This window comes from Arvicola amphibius, chromosome 11 (assembly GCF_903992535.2).
Source record: "Arvicola amphibius chromosome 11, mArvAmp1.2, whole genome shotgun sequence".
NCBI lineage: Eukaryota > Metazoa > Chordata > Mammalia > Rodentia > Cricetidae > Arvicola > Arvicola amphibius.
The window spans coordinates 63,355,882-63,382,580 of record NC_052057.2 but is presented as its reverse complement, the minus strand read 5'-3'; positions in this window follow the sequence as shown (position 1 = coordinate 63,382,580).

Here is a 26,699-nt window from a genome sequence, read left to right as displayed (position 1 = left end):
AGATCTCATGTTTTATTTATCAAGGTTCAAGTGATAAAAATTTAAGGGCAATGTCAAGCGAGGCAGATCGATGGTTTTAAAAGCCTTGGGCATCGCTGCTGTCCCTGTTCCGCCTGCTTCCCCGAGCAGCGTCATTTAACCTCAAAATTCCACTTTTCATAATAAAAAGTCCAATTTATTTCCTTAGTATGACTTACAGGAGAAAGAGTAAAAATGATTAAAAAGGAGTTTTCAAAAATAATGTATTACTAAATGCTTACATCAAAAACGCAATCTTCAAGCACACAGCTTCAGAATTTTAAGGGAGCATAAAGCTATTTAAAATGCTAATGGTGTGTGTGGTTGGTACTTTATTGTCAACTTGATTGAAGGATGGCCTACGCACAATAAAAAAATCATATCTCTGACTTGTCTCTGAAATGGTACCAGGAACATTTGGAAGGAAGACTCGCCTAAGTATTGTTGGGACCATATCCAGGAGCTCACGAGTTAGCATACCCTGTGATTTGGTCTGCTTCAGGCCATCCTGATATCGTGTGTTCAGCTAGGCCCTCTCTGCCATGACCTCTGACACTGACAGCTGAAAGTATTTTTTCCTCCCTTGTACTTAGGTACTTTGGTATTACAATAAAAAATAGAGTCTAAGGAAATTGGCAAAACCAGAAACCAAACTAGTTTAACAAAACAACTAATAGCTACCCATCCTTTGTGATCATAGTCAAAAATTTCACGAGTAAATGAGACGAGAGTATTTTCACTGAGTGTGGTTGCCTGTCCAGAAATCACGCGTCTCACTGCATGATTCAGAATCATTTTACAGCTGGGAAAAGAGCTGTCTGCCTGCATGCTCTTTGGGAGCAGTGGGAAATCTATGAAGTGGTGCTAACACATATTAAAGTTATAGCAAAATGAGGAAATGCTACAATGAAACTATACTAAGACATAAAAATACCAGACATGAAAATAACAAAGAGAAATTTTATAACTCTTTAATGGAGGACAGCCTGACCACCAGCTAGTCCCTCTTCTTTGTTTAATGGAAGGTTGTCACACAGTGGAGAACTTTAATACCCAGACTGGTGCAGATGAAGGGTTCTCCAAAAGAACACCTCAACACTTGAGCCAGATTGGAGGTTCAAAAGACCTGATTTATGCTTCTCTAAATGGGTCTTTCACTTGGTTGGCTCTGGGGGTCCAATCTTTACCCATGCTTTACAAGAGTCACCTTCAGTCTTCCTCCCAACCACTACCAATGTTTATGTCCTTTTTGGTCCTGTCTGTAACAGATATGTGACAGAAGGGTGGATCACGAAGACAGTTCCTAAGATCACTTGCTCTGTGATGGCTTCACAGATTTGCTGAAAGGAAAAGGAATCTCAATTTCTGATCTTTCCCAGGGTCTTTGTCTTTTTTCTTTTTCTCTATTTATTTATAAGTGTGTGTGTGTGTGTGTGTGTGTGTGTGTGTGTGTGTGTAGATAGAGTCTTCAGGTACTCCAGGCTGACTTCTAACTTACTATGTAGACAAGAATAGCCTTGAACTCTTGATCCTCATGCTTCTGTTTCCCATATAATAAGATTGCAAGCCTGCACTACTGGGCCAAGGAGAGCTTTTGAAGGCAGCAGAGGTCAGAGTGCTTTTTTGATCTTGCTATACCTTCAGTTATCTAGTGCTGATTTGTGGCCTTTGTGCTCCTTCCATATCATTATATTTCCCTCTCTTAAATAACAGCTATTGGTCTAGCTTGATGTTCCTGACAACTAGTAGCTAAAGTGCAAGGAAAATAACTACAAGATGCTGTAAAGCTTTTAAAGCTATTAGTATCTGAGGAAAGATCATATTTGTGCATGTAAGAATCACTCTTTCTTGTAGAATTCCTCTAGGGAATTAATTGTGATCAAGTCTTTGGATTCCTAGAGTAGTATCCCGGTACTCAGAGAGACAAAAGGGGTATGTGCATCAAAAATTGTTCAAAGGATGCCATATTTCATTAGAAGAAACAAGTCAACATATACTGTTCAATGTGGTGGCTTTAGTTAAGAAAATGAGTTGAGCATTTGAAATACATATATTAATGATAGTTGTTCCCACAACAAGAAATTAAAGTCCGCAAGTTAAGATGTATATTAATTATCCTAGAGTATCCTTCAAAAAGAAGCAAAGCATAGAAAGCAAATATTTGTATGATCTCACTTATATTTGGAATCTGAAAAGAATAAATTCATTAAAGTGAAAAGAATTGTGGTGCGAGAGTGGGGGTGGAGAAGAAAGGTGATTCTGATCAGTGAGTACAGAATTTTAGTTACATAGAAGAAATAAATTTTAGTGATCTACCACACAGAGCACCCTAACATTCACTGTACACTTCAAAATTGTAAAAATATTTTAAATGCTTTCACCACAAAAATCTTTAAGTATATAAGTTGTTAATGACTGAGTTTAATCATTTCACTATATAAACATATTTCAAAATATCACATAATCCCCTAAACCTCTGTAATTATTGTTTGTAAATGAAAATAAAAATTAAATCCTGTATAATATAAATACATAAAAATTTTAATCGACACTATGTTGTTTCCCTCATGCAAATATTTCCTGTCAAACCACAGGCCACATTTTCGAGAAGACCAAGTCAGACATCTCCTGTTCAACCAAAGCTCATGCCTATTGGAAGGCCAGCTTCCAATGAACTCAATCTTCAATTTTCCCTTTACCCTTCACAACTGTGTCCCAGCCCCCAACTCCAGCAGATATAGGCTACCCAAAGACAGGCCCTGCCTACTGGAAGATTTCCCATAATTAATTCCCTACAGGACCAGAGGTCATACCAATCACCTGAACTCCTGTCCCAAACTTGAGCAGAAATATATTGCTCAATACAAGACTGTACCTGCTACCTAAAGTCCAACCCCCAACACAAGCAAAGACCCTCATGCTCAACAACAGACCACGCAGGCCAGAAGACCTGAGAGGAAACAGAAACCAAGAAGTAAAATACCCATCTAACAAGAAACAAACTCAGTAATTAACACCTAGTCCAAGAATCATCTCAAACCAAGATGCTTAGATGTCAGTGTAAAAACACAATCAATAAACACCAGTGCAATATATCACCATCAGAGCCTAGCTATACTACTACAGCACTCCCTGAATATTCCAACACAGCTGAAGCACAAGAAAAAGTCCTTAAAATCAACTTAATGAAGATGATAAAAGCCCTTAAAGAAGAAATACATACTTCCCTTAAAGAATATGAGGAACAGATAAGCAAAAAAATAGAGGAGATAAATTAATCCCCTAAATAAAACCAAGAAAAAACAAACAATTGATGCGCACAACAAAAGTGTTCAAGACCTGAAAATGGAAATAGAAACAAAAAATAAAACTGAAGGAATTCTGAAAATGGAAAATCTAGGTAAATGAGCAGGAACTGCAGATGCAAGCATTACTTACAGAATACAAGAGATGGAAGAAAGGATCTCAGGTACAGAAGATATAAAAGAAGAAATAGGTTCATTGAGCAAAGAAAATATTAAACCTAAAAATTTTCTGACACAAAATATCCAAGAAGTATGGGACACTATGAAAAGACCAAATTATACCTGACTTCTCAATGTAGACTCTAAAAGCCAGAAGGACCTGGGCAGATCTATGGCAGATTCTAAGAAACCACAGATGCCAGCTGAGACCAAGCAAAACTTTCAATTACCATAATGGAGAAGTCAATGTTTTTCATGATAAATTCAAATTTGAGCACAAATATCTATACACAAACACAGTTCCACAGAAGACACTAGAAAAAAATCTTCAACTCAAGGAGGTTAATTGCACCAATGAAAAAAATAAAAAATTTAACACCAGCAAAATTAAAAGAAGGGAAGCAACACACCACCACCAGTACCACCACCACCACAAACAACAAAACAACAGGAATTGACAATCATGAATCACTGGTATCTCTCAATATCAACATATTCAACTCCCCAATAAAGCACACAGACTAACCGAATGGGTGTAAAAACAGGATCCAAAGAATTAACTAAACAGGGTTCATAGGGGCTCACAGAGACTGAATTAGGAATCACAGAGTTTTCATGGGTCTGTGCTAGGTCCTCTGCATACATGCTGTGGTTGTTAACTTGGGGATTTTGTGGGACTCCTAATAGAAGGAGTGAGGGTGTCTCTGACTCTTTTACATTCTCTTGGGAACCTATTCCTCCTACTGGGTGGCCTCGTCCAGCCTTGATTTAAGGGTTTGAATTTAGCCTTTTTGTATCTCCTTATACCATGGTCAGCTGGTGGATGGTATCCCTGGGAGACCTGGACTTTTTTAAAGGAAGAGGGAGGGACAATGGATCTGGGAGAGAAGGTGGTGCTGGGAAGAGTGGAGGGAGAGGATGCTGTGGTCTGGATGTATTATATGAGAGAAGAATAAAAAAATTAATTGGCAAAGGTAAATTAAATATACAAATAACCCCATTATATATGTATGGCTGGATCAAAGAACTAGAATAAGTTAAACATATATACTTGAATAACACTGCAAAGAAATCGTATTTTTTAAAGAAACTAATATATGAGCTATCATTTTGTTGTTCATTTTATTCAGACTGAAAAGTACATCCTTGTATCCTGATATTTTTAATCTGTACCAAAAAAATGGTGTTCATAATTTCTGACAATACAGGAGGTGTGGAAACCCTTAACGTAAGAAACAGTGACTTCCAGCCAACCACTTCTAAAAAGACCTGCTTCTAAAACAAGGGGCGTAAGGCCCGCTGAGAAGCCACTCCTTTCATCGGTGTGATCGATGCTGAGAGACAAAGCTAAGCAGATTATTCAGTGAGGTTCTGGGAGCCCACATGAATCCTTGCTTTCCTTCAAGGCATCTCCCTAAGAGAGATGATGATTACTGACCATGAGGGCTGTATTCACAAAATGTTTCTCCTATGAGGGCTTTCCGCTCCCAGTAACCATATGTTCTTTCATAACTTTATGAAAATAGGCTTCCTGTTGGTGCAAGGCTGCTTCAAGAGGAAATGTGCCCCATGTCCATGGAAATTTGAACTCTGGACTGGAAAAACTGCTGCCTTGGCATGACAAAGCTGGCACTACTAGGACATCCAGGGCTGTGGCAATCACAAGCCGTGAGCAAACACACCTCCCTTGCCTTCATGTGTCAGAATAAGTCAGTGCAACTAGAAGCTGTTGTCCCAGGCATCTGGCTCCCTTCAGGCCCAGTCCTCCAGGAGGAAATCATGTCGGTACAGTGAGCACTTCCAGTGGCAATCTGTTAGTCTCCATTTGGATTAATTATGATTGTGGGAAAGGCTTCACCCTGCCAGTGAACTCTATCAAAAAAGCCTCATAGGGCTGTCTACATTATTATTGCTTGTCTTATTTGTTCATTCTTCAGCTTGACTTGAGACATACCCAGCGGGTTATTTTAAGCTGACATTTCCAGAAGCCCATCATAGCTTTTAGAGCAATTGAATCCAACACTGCTGGGAACTAGCTTCTGAATCCCATGCTGAGCACACATGCTCATCCATTACTGATGGAGTTGTGTCCTGATAAGCCTTTCATCAATTCAAAATATCTTAAGTCAAGAATTCAGTTAATACACAATACCATACATTGGCTACCACAGCGTTCAACAGGATATGGACAATGCTTTCCTGGAAGCCAAGCTTCACTACAACTCTGCAACACTGTGCAAAGGAGCAGACCAGGTCTAGTTTATTTTGTTTTGTTTAATGACAATTCTAAACTCAAGATTCAGTTTCTGCTGAATGCTTAAGATTTCACACCACCCTAAAATTGGAAAATCCTCACCATAAGTTAGTGACTGTCTGAACACAGAAGCTGACAATGCATCTATATTCATTGTCTCCCTTAAGGCCACCTCTCTGGCTTTAAATGAATCATGGATAGAAAGGAAATCAGAAATGATGAGAAAAACCTTTCAAGACCTTTGTCTTTATGCAAACAGTTGTGCATCGTGAGTATAGACAGCAGGGAGTGCTGGCCTGCCCCCACCAGGGTCCCAAAGTAATCTTAATCATTCCTTAAAAGAATGAGCCCTGCAGGAAAATAAAATTAAACTTGTCAGCAAATAGCAAGTTGTCAAAAAATGAGCAAATTGTGCTTACATACCAAGATACATCTGGGACAGCAAGATAGCTCAGTGGGCAAAGAATAATTCTTTAAACTTTACACCTGTGTCACAGCAACATATGAGTGTGAACATGCACACACACACACACACACAAAGAGAGAGAGAGAGAGAGAGAGAGAGAGAGAGAGAGAGAGAGAGAGAGAGAGAGAGAGAGAGAGAGAGAGACAGACATGTCTCATCTCAACCTTCATAGCCTTAGCATGGTCAATAAAACTTTTCTTTAAATATTTCTTAGCCAATCTCATTTATTTTTTTTTTTGTTTTATTGAGAAGTCCTTGTGTTTATGTTCACAGTGCTCTTTATTTACTTATCTATTCCTACATTTTTAAATTTGAAATAAAATCTTAATATACCTCCTCTCTCTTCCCGTTCTTTCCTTACTCCAACCACTCCTATATTCACTTTTCCCAATCCCTCTCATGTCTCTTCAGACAATATCCTAAAACATAATGTGTTATCAAAATGGCTACTTTGTGTACAATGGTAACTACATGATGAAAGATAGATATTGTCATATGTTGTCTTATTTTCTAGATGAATCAAATTTCTCACAAAATAATCAATAAATATGGCATCATATCAACAGTTCAGAATGGAGAAATACACTGGTTTGTGATGTAGCACCTTCTCTAGAGTGAAACTCTATTTCCCAGGATTCCTTTTCCTAAGAAAAAGGTGTTCTGGTGTACTGATGAAATTCAGACAAGCTACATCCTAGGTGGGATCTGACTTCTCTTTTTTTAAAGAATATATACATTAGGGATAGCAAAAATGACTCAGCAAGCCAAGAGGTCTGAGTTAGAACCTCAGAATCTGCTCTATGGAGGAAGGAGAAAACAGACTCCCACAGTTGGCTTCTGACCCTTCACATGCCCAGCATAGTACACACACACACACACACACACACACACAAATAAATAAATGTAAATCTTTTTTAAAAGTGTATTTACTCTATAAAACTGGTTGTATTACATCCAGACCAGGATGCTGCCAATGGGTTAGGATTGTAATCTACGGACTTGCTGGCATCCAGGTGCCATGCCACCACCAGATCCATCCTGATCTGAGTGGTCTCTGCTTCCATCTGGAGCCAGGATGCAGTCCAGGCTCAAGCCGCTGCCTAGGGCCAAGTCTGAAGCTGGGATCTATATTGATGTCTGTGGCCCTTGTCACCTCAAGAGGCCGTAGGACCCACGCATGATGAAGTCAGAGGGTCATGCTGAACAGTCCCTGTACTCCACTGGCCCGGGGATGGCTGGACCTGCCCCTCACTGGACACCACAACAAGAGAGCAGGTCACAACCCTCATGAGAGCTACCTCCCTACTCCTCGCCACTGGACAGGGGAGAACTGACCCTGATGGTAGGGGAGCTGCCTCTGCCTTTGCTTGAGGGAACAACCACAGCAGTCTAGACTGACAAGCTCAGCTACCACCCAGACCTACAGCTGGGTCTACGGTTGGCCCACCCTAACATCTACCCCATCTAGGACCTGCTAGAGCTCTAGAATGGATTGGCTATGTAAAATGATAGATATCACAGGATCTCTATGACTCAGGGCAGTGCAGGATATCTGAGAGATGTTCTGGTAAGTGATGATCATGTACCAGAAACAAGAGGCCTTGAATCAGACCAATGACTCATTGCAATAAACATTTGTAAGTAAAGCTGACTGGACAAGAGGGTCTACTGGGTAACACACTGAGGCTCCCAATGACACCAGGATGAAAGAAAAGAGAGGCAGGAAAGATGGAGGAGTGAAGAGGCTTTTTGCTTTCATTTGTTTGGTTTTGTCTTTATTTGTTTATTTGATTGTTTTGATTTGTTTGGTTTGATTTTTTAAGTTTTCTTTTGAGAGTGTGCTTCAGGGGTGGGGGAGGACATGAGGGCACAGGGAGGTCATTGGAATTAGGAGGCGTGTTGTGAAATTTCCCAAAGCATCAATAAAGAAATTATGTTAAATAAAAAAAAGCTGGTTGTTCTGTATTCTTTCTCTGTCCAGGTTTAAAGAACAACCTTGGAAGTTATTCTTTGCACATGTAGTCATCAAGAAAGACAGAACTCTTATTTCCCATCATTCTGAGAGTGAAGGAGACTAACAATTACGGGCACCATGATCTTAATTATAAACCTAATCCTTAAATTCAGGTACGAGATTTTGTTTTCTTTTGAGCAAGGTCATCTAACAAACACAGATGGCCAATGCCCCCCTACACACACACACACACACACACACACACACACACACACATAAACACTAGCACTTAAAAATTATTCTACCATTTGTTTCAGTGGAATTGAAACTCAGATTGTGTTTTTATCATTCTTGTCTATTGCAATAACCTTAAATAAAGGCTTCTCTGCATGTTTAACATTGTCTGATACAACCTTTGCTTTAGCATCTATATATTTCCTTATAGTGTCAGTTATAAGAGAAATTTTGATTGGCAAATGAAGCACAGTTCCATTCTTCTTTCATTTGGGTAAATACCAGTAACAAGGCCTGATTTGGATTTTCAGGACATTTGCATCTCTTCTCTGTCCACAAATCCTGGTCTCATATTTGCAGCATCTACAGAGCAGCCAGGATTATAGCAACCTTATCTGTTACCTTCTGCAGCATGCTACTAACACCAGGGAAGCTGGTGGCTTCACTGGAGCTGGTGAGTGACTGTGTGTATTCAAAGTCAGTCACGTTTGATTTGTTCTTCTTGTACCACCCCTTTTATGTCCGCCTTTTGTGATTTGTTTTACATTGTTTTGGTTTTGTTTTTACCATCTTCATGCCCTGAGACAGATATGAATGAAAAATGCCTAAAATAAGGTGCTCATGGTCACACAGCTAGGTAACAGTTTTCCTAGTCGGGTAGCTGATCTCATATCTGGGAAACTGAAGTGGAGCACCAGCCTTTCAAGTCTTTCTAGGCCTGTGACAAAGGAGAGCTCTAGTTCTAGTCATCAGAAGCCTAGGTTAAAATGATGACAACCGAGGAATCATGCTCTTGAACAGATTTACAGATAGACCTAGGCTACAGGCCCAAATCTAATTCTTGTTATGTAACCTGTACATTTCCAAAGTAGAAATAATCCAGTTTTTGAAAGATTGCTGAACATTGTGAAGAATTTTTGAAAAACTGGCCATGGTACACCAATGGTAATAGGAGTTAAAAGAAGTCTGAGGTCACTGCAGTTTGAGCTGGCATTTTTCCCACAGACTGTCTCTGAGTCTCCAAGTCTACCCTCTAGGTAATTTCCTAGTAAATGCCTGGGTCTGAGATGTGATTGCAACAAATATGCACAAAGACTGGCAGAATTTCAATGCCCTTTCCGGACTTGTGAAGTTAAGGGCATTGTGTGAGGAAAGGCCATGAGGAACACACTATTACTGCCTAAATAGTAAACCACAGTTAAAAATGGATTCCAGAGGTGTTGGAGGGGTCATTTCCATTAGTAAGAGCTTAAAAAATACAAGAGGAGTGAGTCTTACCCACCCTACTTAATTTGTGTCTTTGGCCTACAAGGAGGACAGATGGATTTTGAGGAACAACCACAGATTTCATAAATTTAATCAGACAGTGATTCCAATTCCAATTGCTCTTTCAGATACAATTTTGTTATGAGGAGAAATCAATACATACTCTGGTGTATTGGAGGGAGCTATGATCGGAGAGCTGCTCTTTGTTCTGGACCTATTATTAAAGTCTATTGCAAGCAGTTAGATTTCTACTTTCTAAGCCAGTGTTGTATCAGCAGTACTCTACCTCGGGGTTATGTTTTTGCCATAATCTATAGTCAGTATCATAATATTCTGATGATCCATTTTATTTACAGTGTTTAGCTGATTGGTAGGATAGACTTATAGCAGAAGTGGTAGAGGATCTTGATAAGCATTGTTGATAGCACAATAATAAATATGTAATAAACTCCACAAAAATTTTAGAACAAGACAGTTCATTAATTTGTTGATGATTCAGTGACCTGGAACAAGTCAATATACTTTTTTCCAAAATAATCAACAAGCTGCTGCATCTGATACCTCTGCCATTATGAAGAAGGTCTAATTGGACTTCTTTGAATATTAAATACAACATGGTTCTTGTTTGGACTTGCTTCTCTGATCATTTACCCAGAAACTTTTAAATCTTTCAGTTTGGGTAAAGGTCTAGAACAAGAGAGTCTCTGCAATAGATGCAGATTGTTGAGCAAACTGTTCTATCATGTGGCCTGCACTTGGAGTGTGCCAGACAGATAAATTGCATGGAACCTCTAGCTGACCTTAAAAGTGACTCAGAGAATACCTTTAGGATTTTGAAAAAAAAGTTTTTTCCTTTGTCCCTTCATATACTTCTGGGTGAATATGCACATCTTAATCCTAGGAAATAGAGGCAGAAGAAGCAGGAACTCAAGATTAGCCTATTTTACATGGAGAGTTTGAATCTACCCTGGGCAATATGAGACCCTGGTTCAAAAATACAAAGGAAGGATGAAGGAAAGAATAAAAAATGGTAGAAAGAAAAAAGAGAGGATGGTAAGCAAACAATGTTTATATTTGAAAGGGGTCTCAGTGGGAAACCAGTGTCAAACTATGAACCACCAAATTATCAATTAAAATATCCATCTGGATATAATCTAACTAACCAATTCACAATATGAAGAAAGTAGATCACTCCATCATCAAATGAAGAAAATAGATGTAAGAATGAGCTTCACTCAGTCCTAATAGGCAAGAAAATGTTCTCAACAAGTGCATCGTTTTCTCTATCTAAACATATGCCAATGACTTCCCAGGGTGCTGACTGGGGAAGAAGTAAAATTAATCTGGTGCACAAATGGTTCTGTGTATCACACTAGCCCTATGTAAATATAGACAGATGGAGCAGTACAGTCGCTCTCTGGTATACATGTGAAAGATAATTCTTGCATAGCTGTTCCCTTTGAATTTAAAATTTCCTGTAGGAGGAAGGACGGAGCTTCATAAAATTTAGGAAGCAATACACCTCAAAGGACTCAGAAAACTCCTGAAACCGAAAGGATTCATACGAATTTTCCTATAGTTATGGAAACAGTAACAATTGCTGGACCAAACAGACTCTTCAAGGTCCAAATTATCTGGAAGTTGCACATGGAACTCCACAGATACAGTCTTTGTGGGTCAATACCCACGCTAGAATGGACGTTGTGGTGATATGGTTATCTCCATGTCAGCCACACTCCTGTAAGTAATCCTTTGACTCTTGTAAGTAAACTCATATAAACTCACTGACTCACTACGCTAGAATAGAGTAGAATCATTTCTTTAGTTTTTTCATCAGTGCCCTTCCTATGGTGAAAAGACATTTGTCTAGATATTCCCCAGAGAAAGTCACTCAACAATTGTGGTAAAAGAAAACTCAACTGATGGTAAAACCCATAAGCAATATACATTTTTATTTTGCATAAAACGAGAAATAAGAAGAGGATAGATGGACAGTGAATCAAGGTCAGTAACTACTGATCAGTTTGGAAGGTGGTCAGGAACTTAGAAGAATCAAAATCGATTGTTAGAACAAGCAAGTGAAGAAACATTCCTCTGAATGCAGAGTGCAAAATGTGCATGTGTATATAATTCTCACCAAGATAGAATTGCATCAAAAAAGAATCTTAATTATAAGTCAGAAGATATGTCTCCTTGTTAGTAAATATTATTCAGCCTTTTTCTACACCCAATGGACTTGAGAAATAGGATTTTTTTCATCTTTTGCAGTCCCTGCTACAGTGGCTACAGTCACTACTGTTCATTTACTGCAACAACAGAGACCTAAGCCAAACATCATTCCTCAGGACACCAACCGGCCACCAGATAGAAAGCTGTGGGAGAAGAGCTTTGGTTTAATCAACACTGGAAACTTACTTGCTATCCCAGTGTGTAACCCATACAGCAAATTTTTCCTCTGTGAATCAAACAGATTCCTTTTTAAAGCTTTCACGTTCTTTACAACAATGCTCTGAACAAGAAATTCACAACACAGTAAATGAAGTAAGGCAGTTCACTGTTGTCCTTGGAATTCATACATCACCCACTTGCCACATTATCTGGAAGCAAGTGGCCTAGTAGAATTGTCTTCTGAAGTTTCAGACAATATGACAACTGAATAGAAATGCTTCAGGAACTTGAGAATTGCACTCACAGATATCCTTCAAACCAGAGAGTTATCAACCAGGAAAAAAAAAAAAAAAACCTATTTCTCCTAAACAGAAAATCTATGTATCCCGCAATCAAGAATAGAAAACGAAGTGACTTCTTTTATCATTGCTCCACATCATCTGGAAAATCTTGTTCCCATTCCTAACACATTTGGCTTAGTGTTCTAAACGTCTGTTTCCAAAGGAGTACAGTTTCAACTAGAGAGCAAAGATTTCACTACATTAGAATTTGTGCTTCCACCTAGACACACGAGTTCCTCATACTGTGAATTAGAAGTTTAAAAAGATGGTATATTTGTGATTGCAAAGGTCTTATTACCCAGAAGAAAGTAAGCCGCTGCTACACAGTAGTTAGTAAATACTCTGCTGTTCAGAATACATTCACATTCACATGTACACGTGCACACACACGGATTCACACACACACACACAAAAACACACACAGAGAGACTCATATACAACCTTTTCTTCTTATCTGTCTCTGTTGTTCAACAAAAGAAAGAACTATCGGTAGGAAGTGTACCAGTTTTCATTTCATTTCATTCCCAGTACAGTGAAATACCATGACCAAAAGCAACCTTAGGAGGAAATGGTTTACACGGCTTACAGTTTACAGTATGTCATCAGAGTAATTTGGCTACCCCTGCATCCTCAAGGGAAGCCAAGCAGGGACTCATCACAGAAGCTTGAAGCAGAAACCATGGAGGAACACTGCTTACTTGATTGCTCCCCTGGCTTACTCTTTCTTATACAGCCCAAGCCCACACACACAGGGACACTGTGATCCAGAGTGAGCTAGATCCTCCCACATCAATTACCAATGAAGAAAATCCAACACACACATGCACACAGAAAAATCTAGCTGATGAAATGCCTCAATGGGGGTTTCTCTTCTCAGGTATGTCAAGTTTACAATTGACAATAATGACAGCAAGTTACTTTAAATACCCCCTTTTAAGTTACAGTGTATCAAAGAGATGTGATTCCGCTGTACTGTAATGGCCAGAATTGGGCAGAGTTTCACTGTGACCATTTGCCTAAGCCTCCCAGGGTCTCGTTATCCTCATGCATAGTTAGAACACACTTACCCAGATATGATGCACGAGATTCCATAAGAAGAACCAGAGAAGTAACTGTATTCCAAAGGTGGCTGTTGGTATTTGGCTCTGTCAGACTCCCACCAGTAGTTAGTGATCTGGAATGATCGGGCTCACCTGGCAGGTATGGGATAGCAAATCGGCTTAGCCCTTCAGTTTCCACCATGACTGTCATGTCTTTAGTTCCCAGCGCAGGGCTTGTTTTACTCCACAGTGAAGTGATGAGCTATCAGCTATCAGCCGTTCCCCCCCCCCTCTCTCTCTCATCTTTCCTTATACTCTGCCTCACTCCCTCCATCCCTCTTTGGTTTTTTGATGCAAGGTTTCTCTGTGTAGACCTGGCTATCCTGGACTCTTTGTGTAGACCAGGCTGGCCTAATCCTCCTGCTTGCTCATTCATTAAGAATTTTGTTTCTCTTTAGAAAAGGGGGAATGTCAGAGAGGGGAAAATATTTTGAGACAGGCAAAAGAAGCAAGATACAGTATGCTACTGAATTTTTACTTCTAGACAACAGGAAACACTAGTAGTGAATGCATACATATTGATGATTATCTGAGACCTGAGAAGGCAGGATCAAGGAAAAAGAAAAACAGAAAATGATACTCTCAAAAATGCATGCACACAAAAATATGACCATATAAGGATGTTAGGTTATGGATATGCTAATTACTTGGTTGGGAGAGTAGCAATATATACACTGTGCAATGTGGATCAGTACAACATAAATAGGCTCACATTTTACTTGCCAATTACAACCAATATAGAATTTTTCTCAAAAAGGGGAGCTTGGAGAACATTGAAAACAAAGGTGGGTAGCACTTCTGTCAACACAAAGCCAGAGATGTAAAGACAGTGTGTTGAGCTAGGACTGGTGGAATGTGAGATCAGAATTCAGGGGCATTTCCTTGATTAGAAATTTTTTTTAACAACTCTTACATACCAGGTCAAGGTATCAAGCTTCTTATTCATGTACATACATTCTGTCCTTTGCTCTCAAGTAAATGAAGTTTTACAGATGTACCAATTTCTTTTGATTATAAAAGAAAATGAAAACCCATATTTATGATAATATTAGAACTTATTTACTAAATACCAACTAAGACCAAAGTATTTCCTTTCATAAGGGGAGGTTTACCTTGCTGTTTGCAATTAATCATTTCAAGTGACTTAAACCACTGTCCTACGGATACATATGTATATGGACTAACTCATGGAAACTTACACAGTGTTGCGTCTCATGAAGAAGACAAAGACACTAATACCCAACAGTTCAATGATTTTTTTCCAAGTTACATAGAACGTGGATATTCTACTTTCAAAGTTCTCCTTGATCCTAAAGTTTTGCTCAGAATGACAGATCATTCCAATCAGACATTTATCATAAAACTAGGACAGAAAACTGCAAGTTGGAGACTTCTTACATTCACAGTGTCTAATGCCTGACTTTGTTGTGATGCATAGAAACCCATTTCTATTTCAGAAAACTTTGGAAAGATAGAATCCAAGGATGAATAAAAGAAGCAGAAATCTCAGAGCATGCATTTTGGTTCGTGTAATGGATTAATTAAAAATGCTGCAGATCCCTGAGTAGCTGCACTGGCAGAGACGCTGCAGGTCCCCAAGCACAGCAGGCAACAGGCTATATGGTGGCAGGCAGGGGGCAGTGGGTCCCGAGAACAGCCAGTCCCAAGCAGGGATGGCACAGTTCACCGAGTGGCTGCAGCAAGCCACAAGGAAAGACAGACAGATGGGCGTGCCACAAGGCCATCACAGGTCTCCGAAGGTGGCTGGTCTTGGGCAGAGAGACATGCTGCTGTGGATGAGAGACAGAGACATGGATAAATATGCCATGCAGAGTGAGGTTGGATATTTATTTAGTGGGTTATGGAGGAAAGAAAGAAGGGGAGAGAGAGAGAGAGAGAGAGAGAGAGAGAGAGAGAGAGAGAGAGAGAAGCTAACTCTTCAAGAGGGAGATGGAAAAGGGAAGAAACCCAGGCTGCAAGCTGGAAGGAATATGTGCCTGTATCAGCAGACTCGAGAGGGAGTGGGCATGGCTTGTCTCTTAAAGAGACAGAACAGATTATTACAGTCCATTGTTCATATATGCATATATAACTATGAAGAAAGTTTATTAAAAACCATTATCAAACCTAATTTTGCATTTATATAAATTATGTCTCAAAAGCATGAATTCTAATTTTCTGTGTTGTCAAATGCTAACTTTAAGTTTTTAATTGATTAAATCTGTTCTTTGACAACTTCATACATGTATATAGTACATTGTTTACTCTCACTCTCTATTAGCTCCCACCCATCCTTTTACTATGCCTTCTTCCCTACAGGACATTTTTCACATTCGTGTCTTTTGTTTTGTTTTTATGACCTTCTGATTGTGGCAGATGCCACAGATCTTTGCTGCAAAATACAAAAAAAGCAAGTCAGAACTCAACTGGAATCTTGCTTCCTCCTGGATAGATTTCACTGTATTTAGGAGGTTCTATACAAGTTATTGGTAATACAAGGCATCCATGATTTTTCTAGTTGTGAAGCCTATAATCTTCAATGCCATTCTGCCAACAAGATGTCCCCCGCAATAAAGCCAGCAGTGCTATGAGGATAACTAACCATTCTCTGATTTTTTGAGGCCTGATCCACAGGAAGAAATACATAGCTGTTACTTAAAACTGATCAAAACTCCATTGTCGTGGAGATTATAGACCCTAAGGTGACTTCACTACTATGACTTAACCAATTGACATGTCGTCATACTGAAGTATAAATATTTATGTTTATACTCATAGGCAAATATGTGCTTCTCTTCACAGTGAACAGCAATGAGTGCAGTGTAAATGACGGTTTAGTGCAAAGTCCTAAGCAGAACCTATAGGATCATTGAAGACTAACAAGTGAAAATTACGTGAGAGATATGAGATAGGAAATACTATCAACAAGGCATGGCAGAGTTGTTGTAATCAGGGTCTGACACACAACAACCATGGTTGCTTACACTGGGTCTGGGGAAAACAGGGTCTGTCAACAACCAGTTATGAATTGAGGAGGGACTAAAGGAATCTCAGCACCCCCTGCTGAATTATTGGTGACTGATAAACTCTAAGAGATAAACAGTTATTACCTTCAGGTATGTACTCACTAATGAACCCAACAGTCCCCAAGATGATCCCCAAACACAGACACTCCTGATTAAAACACAACAATCATAAAAACAACTTTCCACTTCTAATAAGATAAGGGAGAAATAACTATTTCTATACATTATAACAGATTGGAACTGTTAAGGGAAGTGTGCATTTAGATTTGCAGATCTCTGGAGCAAATACAGAGCCTTCTGAGGAAGCATGGGGATTTGAATGGTGATGTAGCAGTCAGACTGTACTTGTTTGAGTACTGACTCTCCACATTTAAAGCAGAAAAATTTCTCAAGCTCTAAGCAGATCTGTTTTCATTCATTTAGTGGGGCTGAAAATTGTTAGAAAGTTTGTGGAGGCCTATTTCCACCTTGTCTGAAGGTTAGAGAGTTTCAGCTACCTCAAAGCTACCATTCCACCCTGACCAAAGGTTAGAAAGTAGAAACTTAGTTCCATTCCTTCAAGGTTATTATGTTTCTACCTCAAGCAAAGGCCTCACATAGATTTAGATCAGAGAGTTCTGCTCTCTCAAGGTTATTCTCAACAGGTCTGGCTAATATCCAGACCTTGTATTTCAGGAATAGAGAAGTAGATATGTTTCTACCCCAGACAAAAGTGTAAGGATCCAATTAAGTTCCTACTCCCTTAAGGAGATAACAATGGATTCCACCAGTGAGTGGTTTGCCTACAGAATGTTTTGGTCTAGGGTGTGAGCATGACTTGTCTTATTCTAGCAACAGATTGTTTAACTAAGAATGTAGCCTGCAACCTTCAGCTGGTCTGTTCTCTTCCTTGTATCATGTTAATACTTTTTTTTTTATCTTACTCCTACCTTTTGGGATAGGGGGTATTTTAAGCAATTGAAAATTAAATGCAGGTAATTTAGTATTTATAGAATCTCCTTCTCAGTATTATCCTGTTTTCTGTTTTATTATTTTTACTCCCACCTTTTTCCTTTTTACTTATTTTCTAATTCCCATGTGCTTACCCTGGTAAGTGGCATCTTTGTTGAAGGTGGTCTCTGACAGAAGTTAGCCATGTTTATAATTTAAAAGTACTTAAAAAACATTATACACTAGATAAATGTTTGATGATTAAGCTAAATGAATATCTTTTGACAATTTTAGGAATTTATTGCAAGCTGGAATAAGGCAAATGTCATATCCATTGTGAGCTTTACTTAAATGATTCATCTACCAGTATAAGCATTTTTGGAAAACCTGAGATGTTCTCAGCCTAAGATTAATAAAATATTTAAAAGAAGTGCCATTAAATATGCCCTTGTAGAGACTGAATGTTCTGATACTGAGCTACTTAATGCAATTTATTACAGCTTTATGTTATAAGTTTATTTGAATGTGTTGGAGCATTTGCATTGTTTCCATGTAAACTCCAGATAAACATTTTCTTTCAGAATCTGAAATATATGTTTTATTATGTGTGTGTGTATAAAATGAGCAGGTATTCAAGATGTGCTTGTTGTAGAAGAAAGGACAAGGATGGGAGTAAAAGGGAAGAACAGAGGAAGTGAGAGGGGAGGGGAAGAGAAGGGAGGAGAGGAAGGAAAATCAGTAAAACAGATGGGTAAATTATAACATTAGTTGTAAAGTCCCCTGTGTAGTGGCATTTCAATTGTATTCCATAAATCAAGACTGCTTGAAGATCTGAGAGTAAAACGGTCCCACTGGTCAGCATTATAGATCAGTTTATGGTAACATACACATTTAATCCCAGTAGCCACAATGACATACACCTTTAATCCAGTAGCCACCCTAGTTGCCATAGAAATCAGGTGGTGCATGTCTTTAATCCCAGTGTTGCATGTCTTTAAACTCAGCCCTAAAGAGAAATTTAAAATGGAGGGAGACAGCTCTCAGATCCAGTCTCTTTCTGAGATTCCAGGATGTAGGATCACCATTTAGACTGGGGTCAAGGTAAGAGCCTGTGGCTGGCTGTTTTGCTTTTCAGACCTTCTGGCTGAATCCCAGTTTCTGACCCTGAACAATTTATTAATTGTACTTTACCTCTATTTGAGCTCAACTTCTATCTGCTCCTACTTGGTGTGCCTTTAAAGAAGACTACATTGTGTCTCCAACTCTAGTACCATTAGCTGTCAATGATATTCCTTATGAGAAACAAAAGCCCCATAATTGGGAGGCAGATATAATCACATGTGGTGCAAAATTATAACACAGTTTACTGTACTACTCTTATAACCTCTAAATTAAAGTTTTAAAAACATCCTCTAAAGAGGATAACATGATTTTACATATGTAGCACTAAATTTCTTTTGTATGTGTTTACAACAAAGTATTCCTATGATTTGAAATGGCCATAACAAGTAAAAATGAGAGCCAAAGATGTAGTGTCTCTAACTTATGCCAAACTATTCTGATGCCATGTGAACAAACGGATTGCAGTTCTGGATCTGTGCCATGTTGTGATACAGAGCATTGCAGCGAAGTTGATGAATCAAATCCAATTTAGTCTAGCTCAACTAGATCCAGCTGGAGGCAATTTCTGCACATGAAGCAGCAAAACCATTACAGACCACAACTTCTGCTCAGATCAGTCAGTCTGGGTCATTCTGCTTTGGCAGGCAATGGATCTGACTGAAATGACTGTGAATGACTCTGCAATAGGAGAGAAAGCTCAACTTCTCAGCATAATAAAGTGGACTCAGTGCATCTTCTTAGTCCAGCAGAGAATGTCTATTAGCATGTAATCTACAATATCTCCCGCATGCCTAGCTGAGCCTCTAAGGAAGCCACACACGGCACTGTAAGAAGGCCAAGTGGAAGTCTTATATCTGTCCTGGAAATGATCATATATGCCTATGAAAGACACTGGCAAATGTCATGTGAATTACTGTAAATATTATTCTCTAATCCTTCTCACAAAAGTTTCCTGAGGATAGAAATGCAAATAAGATATGAACTAGAAAGTTTTCTACGTGTAAAGAAGATTCTCAATGATAGAGTCTGTGTTATGAGAGGAAAAGAGGAAAACAGACAGAAGGCATATATCCTTTTTACTTTGCTCTGATGGCTGATTTATAATCCCAGGTTTATCCAGCTCTATAATTGCCTGAAACCAAAGGTACACTTAAACTCTCGAGGACAGGGGCTGCAGAAAGCACATGTGCTGATATTAAGGTCATCTCTAGACTTGCAGCTAGTATGGTTACATTTATCTGTATATATGAGGTTTAGGTGATCTTGCAGCACAGCAAGTAGCTGTCATCAAACATCTAGCCTTCACCTTCAAATCATTCCCCAAGCTCTTTATTCTCTACCAGTTTTTCGGTTGGGTATAGTTTCTAAAAGTGTCTGATATTGTTGGTATAAAAAGTATTTCTACCCACAGATAAATATTTACATCATTTTATGAGGTTTACTGACCAAAATCAGAATTTTTTTATACTTATATCTTCATTTTATATTCATAATTTCATATTTTGCTTTTTTATATTTATATTTTACATTTAACACACCTGCTGAGATTTAAACACTGGACCATTTTGGGAGCTTGTCTGCTTCTCCATAGCATATTTTACCTGGGCCTAGATACTTCCACCATGTGACAGAAATCATTATACATGACACTATTTGTTATGTGACAAAAGACAGGAAGAACTGAGTTTCATATTTCTGTGGCAAGTTCACATGTTATGTCTAGATTACAGGGTGGTATTCTCTTCCCAAATAGGACGTAGGACAAAACAGCCAAATGCAGATGCAGATCTAGGAGAAATTCATTCTCTAAAGGAAATTGGAATGCTTGTTAAGTGGAACAATGACAACTCAAGAAATAAATAAAGAGAAACAGCTTGGAATGAACCAAGCTTCAAATGATATGGTAAACTGCAATGGTGTCACAAATGCCAATTCTGCTGAGTTCTGAATGAGTGCTCCTTTTCTGTGTGACTACGAATGTCCTTTCCTTTCATGATACATGGACATATGAATTTTTCTAGTTAACAGAGAACTGACAAATATGACAAGAATGGAAACTTGAAAATCTCCTGTTCATTGGTTGGCAATAGTCTCCCATGCTATAGAAACCTAGCATCTGCCTTGACTCACCTGCTGAAGAATACAGACATATAGCCTAGCATACCAGTTATGTCACCCTCTGCAAGATGTTTACATGATGTGAGTAAGCCTTTGTGGTCAGCCTACTAACTACTCAGCTGAGCAAGCACCAACTGCTGACCCAGGGTGCTCAGCTAATTAGTGAGTAATTTTTAAGTCACTACATTTTGAGAGAACTTATTATACAGCACAAGACAACTGGTGCAGAATTTGTTTTATAGAAATGGGGCCATCACTCAGCAAGTAATTTATACCAAACCATATGCCGTTTGTTTTGAGACTAGAATGAACAAGTACTATTACTGAAGACTGGAAAAGTCATGAGGCAGCAGGGACTATGAAAGTGGTCAGGGAATAGCTGACGGCGCATTGTAAAAGTGGAGACTCATGTTACATTCCTGGAGCTATTGCAAACACAACTGTCGTGTCTGATAATTCAGAAACCAGGGACTACGTTTAGCGAAATGTTGGACATAGCTAGGAGCTCTCTGGGAGGATGGCACAAGCCTCTCTCAATGGTACCGTTCTTATGTACAAATGGAGAAGCAAACTAAAGGATTGTTTAGTTGTGAGCAGAATTGACAAGGAATATAGAATAGTCAAGACATAATGGATTGGAAAATAAAGCTTTTCTCACCAGCCTCCCAAGAAATATTAGGGGGCCATGATTATGTATGTCTCCTATTTCTGGATGGAAATCTTTATTTCAGATGTACTGTCCCTGAATTGAGAGCAAATGCAAATAAGTAGTGTCTTTAGATCAACAGGTCTTTAGTTCAGCAGATAGTATATTTGGGGCATTGTATTAGTAACTGTTATATGGCTGTGAAGAGATACCATGACCAAGGCAATTCTCATAAATCACACATTGAACTGGGGGCTTGATTACAGTTTCAGAGGTTAGTCCATTTACAACACGACAGGGAACATGGTGGCACATAGGTGATCATGGTGTTGGAAAAGAAGCTGAGTTCTACAACCCAATCTATAAGCAGAGAGAGGGAGACTGGACCTGGCATCGGCTTTAAAAATCTCAAAGTCCATTCTTAATAACACATTTCCTCCAAAAAGACCACACCTCCTAATCTTTCTAATCCTTTCAAATAGCGCCATTCTTCATGACTAAGCTTTTAAATATTTGAGACTGTTGTGGTGGTCGTTCTCATTCAAACCACAGGTATGTTGAAAATTCCAAAATCAAAATTATAAATCTCCAAGCTTAATGTCGTAACTGAGTGAGTCTTTTAAGTATCTTGGCTGGAAATGAGTGTGAATATGAATATTTATGACTGCTGTGACTAGACGACTGGCTATGGAAGAACAAGGAAAGAACCCCACATTTTTTTTTTATTCTGTCCCCACACTTTTGAAATACAGCTTGAAGATTATACCATTAGCAGACTCTATGCACCCACACCTTGAGTGTGAACTGGTCGGGTGACTTGCTTTATTGTTAGGCCATTAACAAGAATATTTCCTGAGCTTTGATAACTGCATTGAAACATGCTTCTTTGTCACACTTACTGCCCTAAAATGGTCATGCAGAGTAGCTCACTGAAGGGTGGAGACTATGTGAAGTATCCATTACATGCTAAGCCAGCCCCAGCCGTGAGGTTCTAAACTGCCAGACACGTGTATGAGACCAACAGATGCCGTGTGAACAAGCCAAGAGGAGACCAAGCAATTTCCAGTCAAACGACCCAAACCCAACCATTGACATTCAATAAGCAGTTGTTTTTGTATAGCACTCCGTCCAAGAATAACTTGATCTATAATAAAAGTTAAGTGATAACAGCAAAAAAGATCTGGAAGCAGCACTGGAGCCAGTGCTTGTGTTTGAATTCCACATATTTGTGACAACAAAGAGCTGTTGGAGTGGGGACAAGTTAACTTGATTTTGTTCCAATAGCGTGTACACAGCAGATCCACCCTTAATGAAAGAGGAGTAACATGGAGTTTACAAATGAGCTCCAGACTTGAGGCACTAGAAATTAAGGCAAATGATAAAGCTTGAATGTATGTTCAATAATTTTAAAGACCCATGTAACACATTTCCTTCTTTTTTAAGGCTGAATGACATAGTTTGTTGCATGTATGTATTTTACTTATCCATTCATCTGTGAGCAGGAAATGTGTTTAGCTTGATGTTGATAATCATTTCCCAATGAATATGTGTATCAAAACACAATGCTGATTTGTCAGTCATTTCAATAAAGTTTAAAAATTTAAAAAAAAAACAACCTTCTCCAAAACAGAATAAGAGACTCCTGCCATAGACTTAATTTCCCACTTAAATGTTAGGTATGACCAAGAATCAATGAGTAGAAAATAACAAATGGCTTGAACCCTGTTATAAATTTAAGGATCCTGTCAGTCTGCTATATGAAGCTTAGATAATAAAACAGTGCTGAGCCTTCCCTAGAATGATGATAGGCAATAACTTTAAACTAGGATCTAGGTAGAGGACAATAATAGAGTATGCACTATTTATGTGACTCAGAGGGTTGAGGTCATGCTATCTTATCAGTACCCACCTACTGGCCTCTGCATCTGTGTGCAAGAAACCTTGGTGCTCTCTCTCTAATGACAGCTATATGTAGTTCACACTTTGGACCCATAGTGTTTAAAATAACTCTGGACTCACCATGGCTGGCTCCCTAATGAATCAAGACTGGAACTTTGCACCAAGCATATATGGATATCACAATTCTAATATTTTGGTGCATTATTTTGTCATAATCTATTATAAAGTATTTGGTACTTGGATCTTGGATATTGGTTTCCAAGGTCCACCACTTAGATCATGATGACACTTGAGAAACTTGCTAACATATCCCATGCTTGTTATTTCTACTAAAATGAGAATAACACCTAATTCCATTTATGTACTAAGACTATTTTAATAATCAAATATTATATTGTGGTGTGTGTGTGTGAGAGAGAGGGGGGGTGAGATATGACCTGATAGTTCATGTACCCTGGAAATTTATTTACTGAAACCTAATCACCAAAGTGATGGTATTAGGATGTGGTACCAGGTCATTAGTTCCTGAGGGTAGAGTCCTCTTGAATAGGATTATTGATTTATAAAACAATGACAGAGCTCTCCCTGTCTTTTCTATCATGGCTTATATCACACTTTCTCTCATGTCTTCGATCAAAGTTAGAAGATATCTATGTACCCGAAATAGGTCTTCCACCCATCAAATTTACTAGTGTCTTTACCTGGGATTTAGCACCACCTGGAACTTTGAGAAATTAGTTTCTGTCATTTATAAGCACCTTTAATTCTGGAACTTTTATAGTAGCCTGAAATTGTTAAGATGATGTTCATTATGTCTGTGTTATATTAATATATGGGTGTTATCTCAGTATTTTAGTAAGTGTTGACTATGATTATGATCTACTAAAATTTAGAGTGAAAATGGACCTAAATAAAAAGAAAACTAAGCATGGATTTTCTGGCATAAACCTTGCGAATGGCTCATACAGAAGGATCTGCAGATGTAGACAAAAAGTCCAGGATGGAAAGCTAAAAATTAAGCTTGGAAACAGAGACTATCATCATTTCTGTCCATTTTCCTGCATTTCTATTTTAGTAAAATTTTATGGGAATTGTAAATTCTCAACTGTCTTACAAAGGAAGATAGATTGTTTGTAGATGCCTCTGGCAGGCTCCGGATCCAGCATTCATAGCCATCTGTTAATGCCCATGAAAAACAACTCAAAGCAGGAGAAATAAGTGGTTTCTGTTGTAAGAATAAGTGAAAACAGGCATACTCACTTTTCAATTTTTTTTGTCTTTGCCAAGATGCCAATATTTTGTTCCTTACAAATCCTCTTTCTTAAATATGTTTATGTAAGTGATCTCAACTTTGGTTTTGAAACATATTTTTGTGTTACTGTGTGGTCCCTAGTATTATGCTCTTTGCAATTTCTAGATGTGTACCTTTTGTATTTACTCCCTTATTTCAACTGGATGACTGGGAAATGTGTATCAGATATGTGATAAACCAATTTTGCCAAGCAGAATGAACTAAGTATTCCCCAACCCGTGATCCTGGGATGCCAGTGCTCCTCTGTTTCCCTGCCTTTGCTGCTTTTGTCTTTGCACACAGAGTCTCCCATCCAGATGCTATTTTTTACAAGGGTAAAATAAGAAAAATAATAATATTAATAACAAACAGCTGAATTTTATTTCCACAGAGTGTTTACTGTACACAGAAACTTGTCTTTACTCACCTTATTTTATTCAATCTGCTTCAGAATTGTGTAAAAATGTTCTGTACTGTATCCTCAAAGATTGAAATACTAAACTGTAATCTATCTGGACAATATTTAAGTCTACATTTATTTATCTCCAGTATTCTTTGTATTATTACTTGGCATTAGGTACTGTGAAGGCAAGAATTATAATTTTTGTCTATAGTAATGTATGGTGGTGACTATCAGTAGCCAGCTTCAGAATCTAGAGTCACCTGGGAGAAAGGATTGTAGGCAAGTCTGTGGGGTAGTATGTTAGTATGTTGACTATGTTAATTAATTTATTAAGACTCATCTTAATTGTGTGTGGGACCATTTCCTGGGCAAGAAATCCTAGACTGGAAAGGAGACATCAGACTGATCACAGGAATCCAGTGTTCTCTGCTTCTTGACAGTGGATACAATTAGACTAACTGCTTCCAGCTACTGACTCCTTAACTTCTCTCTCATAAGAGACCATATCTGAAACACTTCCTCCCCTTAAATTGCTTTTACCAGAGTATTTTATCAACAGAAAAGTAAACCAACACATAATGGATATGTTTTACACACAGTGTCTTAATTAATTAGCTTTTGTGACTAGGTATGAAGAAGACATTTTAACTTGGCTATAGCGCAAGAAAACTAAAGATTACCCAGGTGAAGAAACATATCGAAAATGTACTAGTCTGTTCTTGGTAACCCTAGCACAGGCTGATTTCTTGAGATTAATCCATGTTCCTGAATGACTTAGTTAGAATTAAAGAACACATTGTAAGTTCAATTTTTTTCTTCTTTGTAGTAAGTACATTTCTTCAGCAACAAGGAACTCAGGAGAAGGATGGATGAAGGATATAAGTAGACAGCAAAGAAATATTAGGAACTTTCATCTCTTAGGATACTATCAAACAACATTCACTAGTAAACATGGAACTGATTTTCCCACTAAATTAACTTGTGAATATGGTTCTGATTAACAACAGATATGTTTATGAATTGATATATAATTGTATGTATAATAGATATTATATATATTTGGAGAGACAGAATATTTATATATATGCACGTGTATACATGCATATATGTATATACCTATGTATAGGCATGTATATATGGAGAGAGAGAGAAAACTAGCTGTTTCATGAGACAATCCTATGTAAGCCTCGATAAGTGAAACCTGCCTGTAGCAAATCCATTTTAACAGATCATTCTCATGCATATAGAGTGGTTTCAGTCACACGTCTTTCTGGAGCAGCTATTCTCCAGACAGGAAAGGCTTACTTTCTAAGTACCATGTTTTCAATAAATGCCCTTCATGGTCACTGATACAAGAAAGCTTTCTTCCTAAGGTAGCTGGTACAGTTGTTTTCAGAAAGGCCTACATAGAAAGAAGATGCATGTTCACTTGGCTATTGCTGGCTAGAACTAGTCCTGTAGTCCTGAAAAACAAAACAGGTTTTGGGAGGTAGGCTATTATATATTCTCAGACAGGAGATAATACTTCAATGTGAAAAGCTTTGGGAAACTTTACCAAGGTTCTCTTTGCAAATATTGAAATAATATTTCCTTTTTCAAATATCAGTTTTCCCACTGAGTTCTCTATTTTATCATAATTCAGCTTCGAACCATTTGCTTCCTCTTTTCAATATGAAATAAAGCGATATTTGACAGACTTCATGCTTTTACTTTTCCCCACAAATTATATGCTTCAGACATAATGGCAGTGCTTCCAAACACAGTTTGGTACATGTCAGT